The following is a 10,248-nucleotide window of genomic DNA, read 5'->3' as shown; positions in this document are numbered from 1 at the left end:
CAACAGGTGACGTGGGTCGCCACCCAACTCTGACTCAGTTTGGCTTTCATCCGCTCGAAGGAAAAGAAAAGGCACGTCCTTAATGCCACAGTTGAGCTCCGGAACAAAAACGAAGCTATGACATGGTGCCCCTGAGCATGGACAGAGAACCCTTGACTCACAGTTGAGTAAATCATTGCGGTCAGGTGTTCTAGATCAACCTGCATTGTTTGCACGGCTCTGCACCCCCTTTTTCCTTTTGGATAGGACAGAAACGTGACCTTCTGATAGCAAGCCGGATATTGCGGGGTATCATAAAGAGCCAGGCCAGGAGTCAGTTTTTACTGGGCTTCAGTGACTCTTCAATATTTTATTTGGTGGCTTTGTTTGGCTTGTTAAAAAGGGGGGAAAGGGATGCTGAAGGCCTGAACTCAGAAGGGAGGTTTTCCGCTGCAGGTTGGAAAAACCTGTTTGAAAGGATTTATCACCCGCGCATGAGTGACTAAGTGCTTTTAAATCTGTAATTGGCATCCATCAAAAATTCAAGGCAACCACTAACTCTGTTGCAAACATAACCTGGCATTCAGCTCTTCAGAAAGAGAGACTGAGACCTGGGGGCTTTTAGATGACTGGCACCCACTACCCTCTGATCTTTGACTTACTTACTTTCTAACTTGCAGGGAGTTGGGAACTTGGGGAAAGGTGAGTGTAGACTGAGTAATAAGTGTAATGCTCTCTGTTCAAACTCAGAAGTACATATGCTGTTTTTGCTTTACCCTAGGGGACTGGTAGATTTCCCCTTGCTGCAGTAAGTCAGCGAGGCTTTCACACAACTGCACAAAAACACAGCCATCATAGGATCATAGTATTGTAGTGTACTTACGCTTAGCACTGCTTGCTCAGTGGGAATGTTCTCTCTCAGTCTTGGTGTTTCCTGGCTGGTACTCTCCACTGGAACAACAACTCGTTCCGTGAAACTGCATGTAAATAAAAATAAACGATATATTTACACATCTTGCCTTGTCCTTAAGCATTTGATGTTTCCACCTCAGTGTTCCTTGACTGTGAAATAGACACATTTAATTGGTCAAAATTTGTATTTGTAGCTGGTTGACTGACGGAAGCCAAAGAATGCTTACTAATGGTTCCTCAGCATCCTGGGGGAAAAGTGGCAAGTGGAGTGTTGCAGAATTCTGTCTGGGGTCTGTTGTTGTTCAATATATTTATAAACAGATGCAGGAACTGAGGGGATGCTCATTGGATTTGCAGACGACACCAAACTGGGAAGGGTAACTAATGCCACAGAAAACAGGATTGGGATTCAAAATGACAACAGATTTGAGAACCTGGGCCCAAACGTAACAAAATGAATTTCAATAGGAACAAATGTTAAGGTTCTGCACTTCGGCAGGAAGAACCAGATGCACAAATATAAGACGGGGGACACCTGGCTTACTAGCAGTACATGTGAAAAGGATTTAGGGGTCATAGTAGACCACAAGCTGAACATGAGTCAACAGTGTGATGCAGCAGCAGCAGCAAAAAAAAAAAAAAAGCGAACGCTATTCTAGGCTGCATCAACAGAAGTCTAGTGTCCAAATCAAGGAAAGTAATAGTACCACTCTATTCTGCCTTGGTCAGACCACACCTGGAATACTGTGCCCAATTCTGGGCACTGCACATTAAGAAGGATATTGACAACCTCGAATTTGTGCAGAGGGTGGCAACCAAGACACAGGTGCTTTCCCTTCTTGATGCATCCCAGCTCTTGCCTTGAGATCTTGTTCTGCAGAAACAAGGCCGTGGAGCCAGCCCGTGGATTGTGGAAGCAATCTTGGAAAGTGGGTACAGCTTCACCAGTGTGGTGTAGTGGTTAAGAGCGGTGGACTCGTAATCTGGTGAACCAGGTTTGCGTCCCCGCTCCTCCACATGCAGCAGCAGGGTGACCTTGGGCTAGTCACACTTCTCTGAAGTTTCTCAGCCCCACTCACCTCACAGAGTGTTTGTTGTGGGGGAGGAAGGGAAAGGAGAATGTTAGCTGCTTTGAGACTCCTTCGAGTAGTGATAAAGCGGGATATCAAATCCAAACTCCTCCTCCTCTTCTTCTTCTTCATTCATCTATTTTATTTTCTTAAACGGCCTCTAGTTGCCCAAGACAACAAAACGGCCCCTCTTTCGCAACGTCTGCTCCCTCCCTCCCCCTTTTCCAAGGAGCCGGAATCCTCATGTGAGTAAAGGATGACTTTCAAGCCCCTGATGCAATTTCGCTTTTCTTTGGCAGGAGTGGCAGCAGCAGGGCTCATTGTGGTGTAGGCTTCCCTTGTGCAATGGAGCCTCTGGCAACTCTTGCAACTTCCTCCTCCCCACCATCTCTTTTTCAGGTAAAAAAAAACTCCCAGAGATCAATAAGCAGGTCTGTGAATGCTCTGTGGGGCTGGGTTTCTGCTTCAGGGTGCAGGGAATACTGCCTCATGAAAAGCTGAATTTTTGCAAACCTGTGAAAGAATTGCATCAGGAGAGCCCTGTAGCAGGATCAGACCAGTGGCCCATCCAGTCCAGCATCCTGGTCTCACAGTAGTCAACCAGATGCCCCAGTGTGAAGCCTGCAAGCAGGTCCCAAGTGCAATAGCAACTTGTATTCAGAAACATAGAGTTGGAAGGGACCTTCCAGGGTCATCTATTCCAACTCCTTGCAATGTAAGAATCTCAACTTAAAGCATCCATGACAGATGACCATCCAACCTCTGCTTAAAAACCTCCAAGGAAGGAGAGCCCACAACATTCCAAAGGCGCCCGTTCCACTATCTAACAGCTCTTGCTGCCAGAAAGTTCTTCCTAGTGTTTAGTCTAAATTTCCTTTCTTGCAACTTGAAGTCATTGGTCTGAGTCCTACGCTCCAAAGCAGGAGGAAACAAGCTTGTTCCTTCTTCCATGTGACAGCCTTTCAGATACTTGAAGATGGCTCTCATATCTCCTTTCAGTCCCCTGTTTTCCAGGCTAAACATATCCAGCTCCTTCAACCGTTCCTCATAAGGCTTGATTTCCGGACTCTTGATCATCTTGGTAGCCCTCCTCTGCACATCTTCCAACATCCTTCTTAAATTGGGGCGCCCAGAACTGACCAAGGCAGAATATTGTTGTTCAGTCGTGTCCGCCTCTTTGTGACCCCCTGGACCAGAGCACGCCAGGCACTCCTGTCTTCCACTGCCTCCCGCAGTTTGGTCAAACTCATGCTGGTAGCTTCGAGAACACTGCCCCACCATCTCGTCCTCTGTCGTCCCCTTCTCTCCTTGTGCCCTCCATCTTTCCCAACATCAGGGTCTTTTCCAGGGAGTCTTCTCATGAGGTGGCCAAAGTATTGGAGCCTCAGCTTCAGGATCTGTCCTTCCAGGGAGCACTCAGGGCTGATTTCCTTCAGAATGGATGAATGAATGGCAGAATATAGTGTGGCAGAATGGCAGAATATAGTGGTACTATTACTTCCTTTGGTCTGGACACTATTTCTGTTGATGCAGCCTAGAATAGCGTTAGCTTTTTTCTTTCTCTCTGCTGCATCAAGCATGGCTGCCTCCAGTTGTGGCCGCAGAATACAGGCATTATGAGGTACTTGGTGGTCATCACTGCCTCGTGTGGAAATATATTCCATAGTTTATGCACTGCATAAAGATATACCGTCTTTTGTCTGTCCTGAATCCTCCCTATGTTCAGCTTCATGTGATTTTTACTCTTAAGTTTCAATATATATAAGTATAAAAAACTGTTGAATGCAGTTTTCCAAACAGAAGCACCAATAAACAAATAAAACTCTGGAACATACACTTGCACACGCCCCACGCCCCCAAAACCCAACAACTATAATGGCTTTACTGCTGAAGTAACAACATATTGGTCAAATATAGAAGGAGATAATATGCTACCATATTCATAAGACAGAGGGATAAACAACATCAACTGATGATCATCCCTTGGACACTTTAATCATGTAAATTAGTTTAATTTATTGTGCTTGACTAGATGGGTGATGTGTCGAGGAGCTATTTAAATTATAGAGCTATTTCAGTAGATGGCACTACGTAAAGCACGAGAAGGCAATTTCCATCCCTGAGGGGGTTACAGTAAGAGAGCAACCAGGAGTTCAAAACACGATGCTGGGAAAAGCAAAACAAACCATTTAGAAAAAGAATTCCAGAAGACAGGAAAGAGAGAAACAGGAAAGAGCAGGCTTGGCAAATGTCCCTAGTATGTGCCACAGTAGTGGGGCCACAGTGAAGAAGTCGCTGTGCCTGATTCCCTTGGTTGGGTCTTACGTAATGAATGGGGCCAGAATAGGGACTCAAATGCACTTCGCAAGTCTTGGTGCCCTCCATTTGCTTTGGACTATAACTCCCCTAACCCCTGGTCCTTACTATTTATACAGTATTATTGCCTTGTGTCCAAGCAAAAATGGGTGGGCAATCCAAAGGCCCTTTCCCCAAGAAGCTTACAAACTCCAGCTTCGAGAGCAGTTAGAGAGGAAACAGGTTGAACAAGCACAAACCCCTTCGCACAAACGTTAAGACTTCACGACAGGCTGGGCTAGACTGGGACGTTGTGTGCACCTGTGTTTTGGGACAGGTCTGGGCGTCTGTGACGTTCTAGCTTAACTGTCCTTTTCCGCATGACTTGCTCAATTGGTTGGCACTTGAGGTCCTATTTTGCTGGGAGATGAGAGGCTGTCCTTTCAGAGGAGATGTGAAGCACAAGTTGCTTCCTTCCTTATACCCAAAACAAATGATGCCACAATTACTTGCTTTGGATGCACGTGTGTAATGCATGTCTCATTCATTCAATGGCATGCCCCGTCTCTGGGTGTTAAAAAAAATATTTTAAAACATGAGGGACAGTGGACGCTTTTGTTCCCCTTCCATTATTCATTGCCACATACGTGTTTTCAGAGAACTCTTCATAAACATTATGACACATTTTGTTAGAGAAGAATGAGACGTTCTTTCAAAAGACGAGAGGTTCCCCTAGTTACCAGCCTCCTGTATTCTGCATCTTCCTGTAAACATTCCTATACCTTCCGGGGAGATCAAGCTGCCCCTTTGTTTTCGAATTGGGGAGATCAGATAAAATTCCCCTGACTAATGCTTACAAGGGGGGTTCTGGGGAGAGATGGGTGCCGCTCAATTACCTTAACCAAACTGGTTCCTGAAAGCTGAACCGAGAGGAGCACACCTCAAGAACATTCCTTGCAATGTACTTTCGCACACCTGGTGTGTTAAGATTAGCCCACACCTGGCTCTGAGGTTGTCCTGGGGACACACTCCTTTTTCAGATACACAAGCTGGTACATTGCCACACAAGAATTTGCCTTCTTGGATCCATCCCAACAGGAAGCCCACAATTGGGTCTTGAAGTCCCCTCCATGCAGTCTTTTCCCGCCCCTTAAATTCTCTGGTATTGAGAGACACAATGAACAAAGTCACATCCCTGCCCTGAGCATCTTCGAGTAGGGCTGGGATTAATTGCCTGTCTGAAACCCTGGAGAATCACTGCCAGTTTGTGTAGACAGTATGGAGCAAGATGGACCAGTGGTCTGACTGGGCTTAAGACAGCTTCCTACATTCATAATGCCCTTTAAACAATTCCCACTTCTCTACTTGCCAGAAGGGCTGGTGATGGAACAGAAATGCAATATGCATCTGGTATCATCGAGGCTTTCAAAAATTCCAAACTCCTCCTCGGCTGAGCAGTACGGGAGAAGTTCGAAAGATTTTTATCCAGGCTTTGCAAGATTGGCTTAGTTTTATTGCCAATTAAAATTAGTGGGAAGCACCGGGTTCTGAGGAATTCCACATTCACTAAACAGAGCAACTGCTTATTTCAGCACTGTGCAAAAACCAATAAACACCCAAACCCAGATGCCGCTGGATTGTGGCCCATGTTAATTGGCAGGAGGCAAAGAGGACATTGTTGTGGATTTTCTGTTTAAAGCCACAAAAACGCTTAAGCAGCCATGACAGGGCCAGCCCATTCTTACTAGACAGCCAAGCTGCAGTTTCTCATTTCCCAGAATCCGCACTCAGAGCTGGGCTGTCAGACAAATGCATAGACAGTAGTGCTAAAATGGGGGTGCAGACCCCTTTTTTTCAGATTAAGGACCACATTTCCTTCCGGGCAACTTTCCATTGGTGGGCAGGGCCAGAGACAATACTGGATGGAGCAATGAATGCAAATGTTCTTTGGCGATCACTCGTAGCCAAGTAAGATTGTCTTCCATAAACACGGTTTTAACAATGAGTCTGTAAGTGACTGTGGAGGCCAATTCTGGATTCACACGTCCTTCCACAGTTGGTGACATTGGTTTCCGGGCAGGAGTTGATCATGGTGTGGATTTGCCAAGCGTGCCTTCCTCTTAGGACATTTCTCCCTTGCGTCCTGAGCAGTGGCGTAGCGTGGGTTGTCAGCACCCGGGGCAAGGCAAGTAATTTGCGCCCCCTAACCCGTGGATTTGCGCACCCTAACCCTAACCCCCGGATGTTGCGCCCGGGGCGGCCGGCCCCCCCTGCACCCCCCACGCTACGCCACTGGTCCTGAGTTCGAGTGTCTTCAAAACCCATGACACCTTTGGTAAAGGCTGTTCTCCAACTGGAGCGCTCACAGGCCAGTCTTTCCCAGTTGTCAGTGTTTATACTACTTTTTTTAGATTTGCCTTGAGACAGTCTTTAAACCACTTTTGTTGACCACCAGCATTACGCTTTCCATTTTTAAGTACACACGCTCACTCCCCACCTTGAGACACCAGTGAAGACCAGTGAAGGGCGTGGCTTGGAGAGAGCCCAAGTGCCAAATAGAGAACCTTGGGTGCTTGTGTTTGTCTTTCAGGCCAGAGGTTCCACACCCCTGTGTTACCCAATTTTTGGTACCAATGACATGACCCTTCTCCAGAGTAGCCCCATTGGGATTACATCCCTTGGCACAGCACCCTCAAGCCTTCGTCCAGTGCCCATAGCACCAGTGATATTGTGAGGAACAAAGAAAGTAACATAAGTGGGGAGAAGAGAGAAAGAGAGAGAGAGAGAGAGAGAGAGAGCGAGAGAGAGAGAGAGAGATGTTTGCACAGTGAGGACTAGAATCTTGAAACGTAGATGTGAAAAGTGAGAGGGAAGGAACCAGAGAAGTTTTAGGCTGTTGCAGCAGAAGCTAATGCAAGAGTTTCTTTGCATCTTGAAGCAAATGTTTCATGCCAGTAGCTTTTAAAGAGAAAAGGCTTGTTGAGGAGAAAGAGCCAGGAAGGCTAAGAAGAGAGACCACAGTTGTGGAGATCAGAGGAAAGATTTAGAAGCAGGAAAGGGTCCCTTTAGGTGGCAAAAAGGTGCTATATTGATAAACAGCTACATGGAAAAGCCATCTTCTACCTTGTAATGTGAGATTGATGTCCCTTCCAGGCATCGACCCAAAGCATTTGGGAGTGTCCTGGAGAGATTTGTAGTCATCCCGAGTTCCTGAAAGGGAACAAATGGAAACAATCTTGTATGACTTTCACTTTGAATTCTGGAGAAATTTCCCTCTTTAATTTCTGTCTGTTGTGCAACTATTAAAGGCTCAGTAGTGCTGACTGAAAAATCACTGTTATGTACTGAGTTGAATAGGATCCAAACTGCAGCAGTCTGATTGGTCCTAGAACAATAGGATCCAAAAGGCAGCAGTCTGATTGGTCCTAGAACAATAGGATTCAGAATGCAGCAGTCTGATTGGTCCTAGAACAATGCAGCGGTATGATTGGTTGGCAGGAACTACCCAATCATGCTCCAGATAGAAGTGAATCCACAACCTGATTGGCTTACAGTAGAATTCCGGAATTAGCCAATCATGTGCAGCCCATTGTGTAAATAATCTATATAAAGCAGGTACTTTGAGGGGACATTCATTCATTCCTCCTCACCACTATGAGCTGAATAAAGAGCATGAAATCACTTTGCGACTCTGAGTATATTTCAATCACTAACTGACATTTTTGTGTTCCTCAAATTCTTCACAGCCTACATCTTCAGATCCAGAGATGAGAGGTACTGTATATATTTTGAATAGTACCTCAGAAGTTAGATTTTTAGAGTATTCACATCTCTCAGTGAATAACATTCTCAGAGCAATTCTGGAATATCTGTAGACTTTATTTTTAATTGCAAATGTTCACTTGTGTTCAGAAGAGATAAATATGCTGTTTGGTTAATCAACCTTCCTGCACTCTAAATTTGTTTCTTTGCTGAATCATTGCTCAATTTTTCTTTCCCTGCCATTGGCTTTTACAGCAATTTCAAAACAGTTTTCTTCCTTCCTGGATATGAGATGAAATCTAACTAAACAAGCCTCCACACAACACAACCAACTTGCATCCCCTTGCAGCCTTTATGGCACTTACATACCCATACCCACACACCCACACCCACATATTGCCAACTTGAAAATGATGCCTGTTCTTAGCTAGGCCTTTCTGCGAACCCAGATTAGACCGTGCACCTTTAAAAATAAAATAATGAAAATTGAGGTGGGAAATGACGCCAATTCCCAAACCGTTTTGTCACTCTGGTTTTGGGTGTAGCTGAGTTGCTTAACCTCTCATCCAGCAACGGCTTTTCCTGGTTGGAAGTGAGCCCTGGATGAGAAATATGCTGACTCTGCCAGTCTGGGTCAACTTTTTGCAAAGACCTGGAAGCCTTTGGGAATCTTCTTACACGCATTGACACTGAATAAATGGGGTTGTGTTCAACCTTAAGTCATTTTCAGAGTAGGCCATTAATTTTGATGGATCTACTACTATTGAGTAAAAACTTGGACGCAACTCAGATTCACCAGGGATGTACTGTATGCCACCTCTTTCCCACATAAAGGGATGGATAAATCTTGTCAATTTCTTATTCAGTCATAAATTCAGTTTGCAACATTTCCACATCAGTTTATATATTTTTTTTAAAAAAGGTAATCACAAAAATTTGTCAATATTTAGTGTGTATTTCTCATAATATGCATTTTTTTAAAAAATAGCTTTTGCCTAATGTAGACACTTTTGTAAGCACATTTCCCTACCCTAATGCCTTTTAGTCTGCAATTTTAATGAATGCCCCCTGATATTCACATTTTTTAACCCATTGCAGAACTGCAGCACAAAATTTGTGTAAGTGCAAATCTTGCAGCGTAGATGTGGGTATTGGGGTTGACGTATTGCTCCAGGAAGTGCAAATTTGTTATAAAATCCAAACTAAACCAAACAATCCCCCTCAAATGCAACACCCAAAGCCACTTTGTTTCTTCATTACCTCATCCTTTGGTGAGGAAGTGTCCTAATGTCTCTAAAAAGAGCGTGGCTGGGGAAACTGAGGCACGTAATGAAAGAGTTCTCTGGAATTTTTCTCTCTCACTGGCACTTCATGTAATCCAGGAAAATGTCTCATAATCGGTCTGTTGTTGTCGCTGCGGTGCATGGCATCCCAGCTGCAACTGTTGCAAAAACTGGGAAGGGGCAGTGATTGCATTTCCTGCAAAGAAGTTGTAATGGCAGTTATATCCCCACCACCCTTTCCTTAATTTAAATTCTGTGCTTCTAGTCCTCAAAGAACAATTTCCACTATTTGCTGCCCACCGTTGCAACAAAACAGTTGTAGTTGCTGGTTATTCATGAGACAACCAACCTAGTTCCTAAGGTCGGTTTTGCTGGAAGGGATATATTAACTTATCTTATTGGATTTATTTTTGTTTTAATCAAATATTCCCGCTGGGTAACAGCTAGGTTTTCCTGTGTATATGTTGTAAATAAATAAAATAACCAGTACAACGGTTCAAAATAAAAATAAAACAGGTATTATTATTTTCTGAGGAAACTGCATACAGGTAGCAAATTAGTTTTGCCAGCTTCAAGAGAGCCACGCTTGCACCGCTGACATTTAAAAATAAATAAATATCAAGGCGTTTTATCATTTGTAAAGCAGTAGAAACATCAAACAAATGTAACTGATAAGTGCTTGGTGGCTGACCTGTGTTAAAGGAAAACAACATTGATGACAAATGTAGAAAGGAAAGGGAAGATGAAGATAAAGACCGTAATAAAAGAAGAGAAGAAAAGGGGGAAATCTTTAACTGGATTATCTGTGTAATCTAAAAGGGAAACCAGTGGAACTGATGTTTTGAGTCAGAAATATCAAGATTAGCCCTTTCTTGGCTCCCTCTTACATCAGTGAATTCAAAAAGTTATCAGGTATTTTGGCGACAACCGTTTTGTTCTGAGGGGAA

At 44.3% G+C, this 10,248-nt stretch overlaps 1 long non-coding RNA gene across 1 annotated transcript; it reads right to left on the bottom strand.

Moving 5' to 3' along the window:
• Positions 1-730: 730 nt before the first annotated feature.
• On the bottom strand, positions 731-9,597 carry LOC128404376 (uncharacterized). The gene is made up of 3 exons (XR_008328095.1): positions 9,279-9,597; positions 7,380-7,466; positions 731-956 (listed from the first exon to the last, which is right to left on the bottom strand). It is a non-coding gene; the product is annotated as an uncharacterized LOC128404376 (long non-coding RNA).
• Positions 9,598-10,248: the final 651 nt, after the last annotated feature.

This window comes from Podarcis raffonei, chromosome 16 (assembly GCF_027172205.1).
Source record: "Podarcis raffonei isolate rPodRaf1 chromosome 16, rPodRaf1.pri, whole genome shotgun sequence".
Taxonomy (NCBI): Eukaryota; Metazoa; Chordata; class Lepidosauria; order Squamata; family Lacertidae; genus Podarcis; species Podarcis raffonei.
This window is presented reverse-complemented; position numbering and strand designations above follow the sequence as displayed.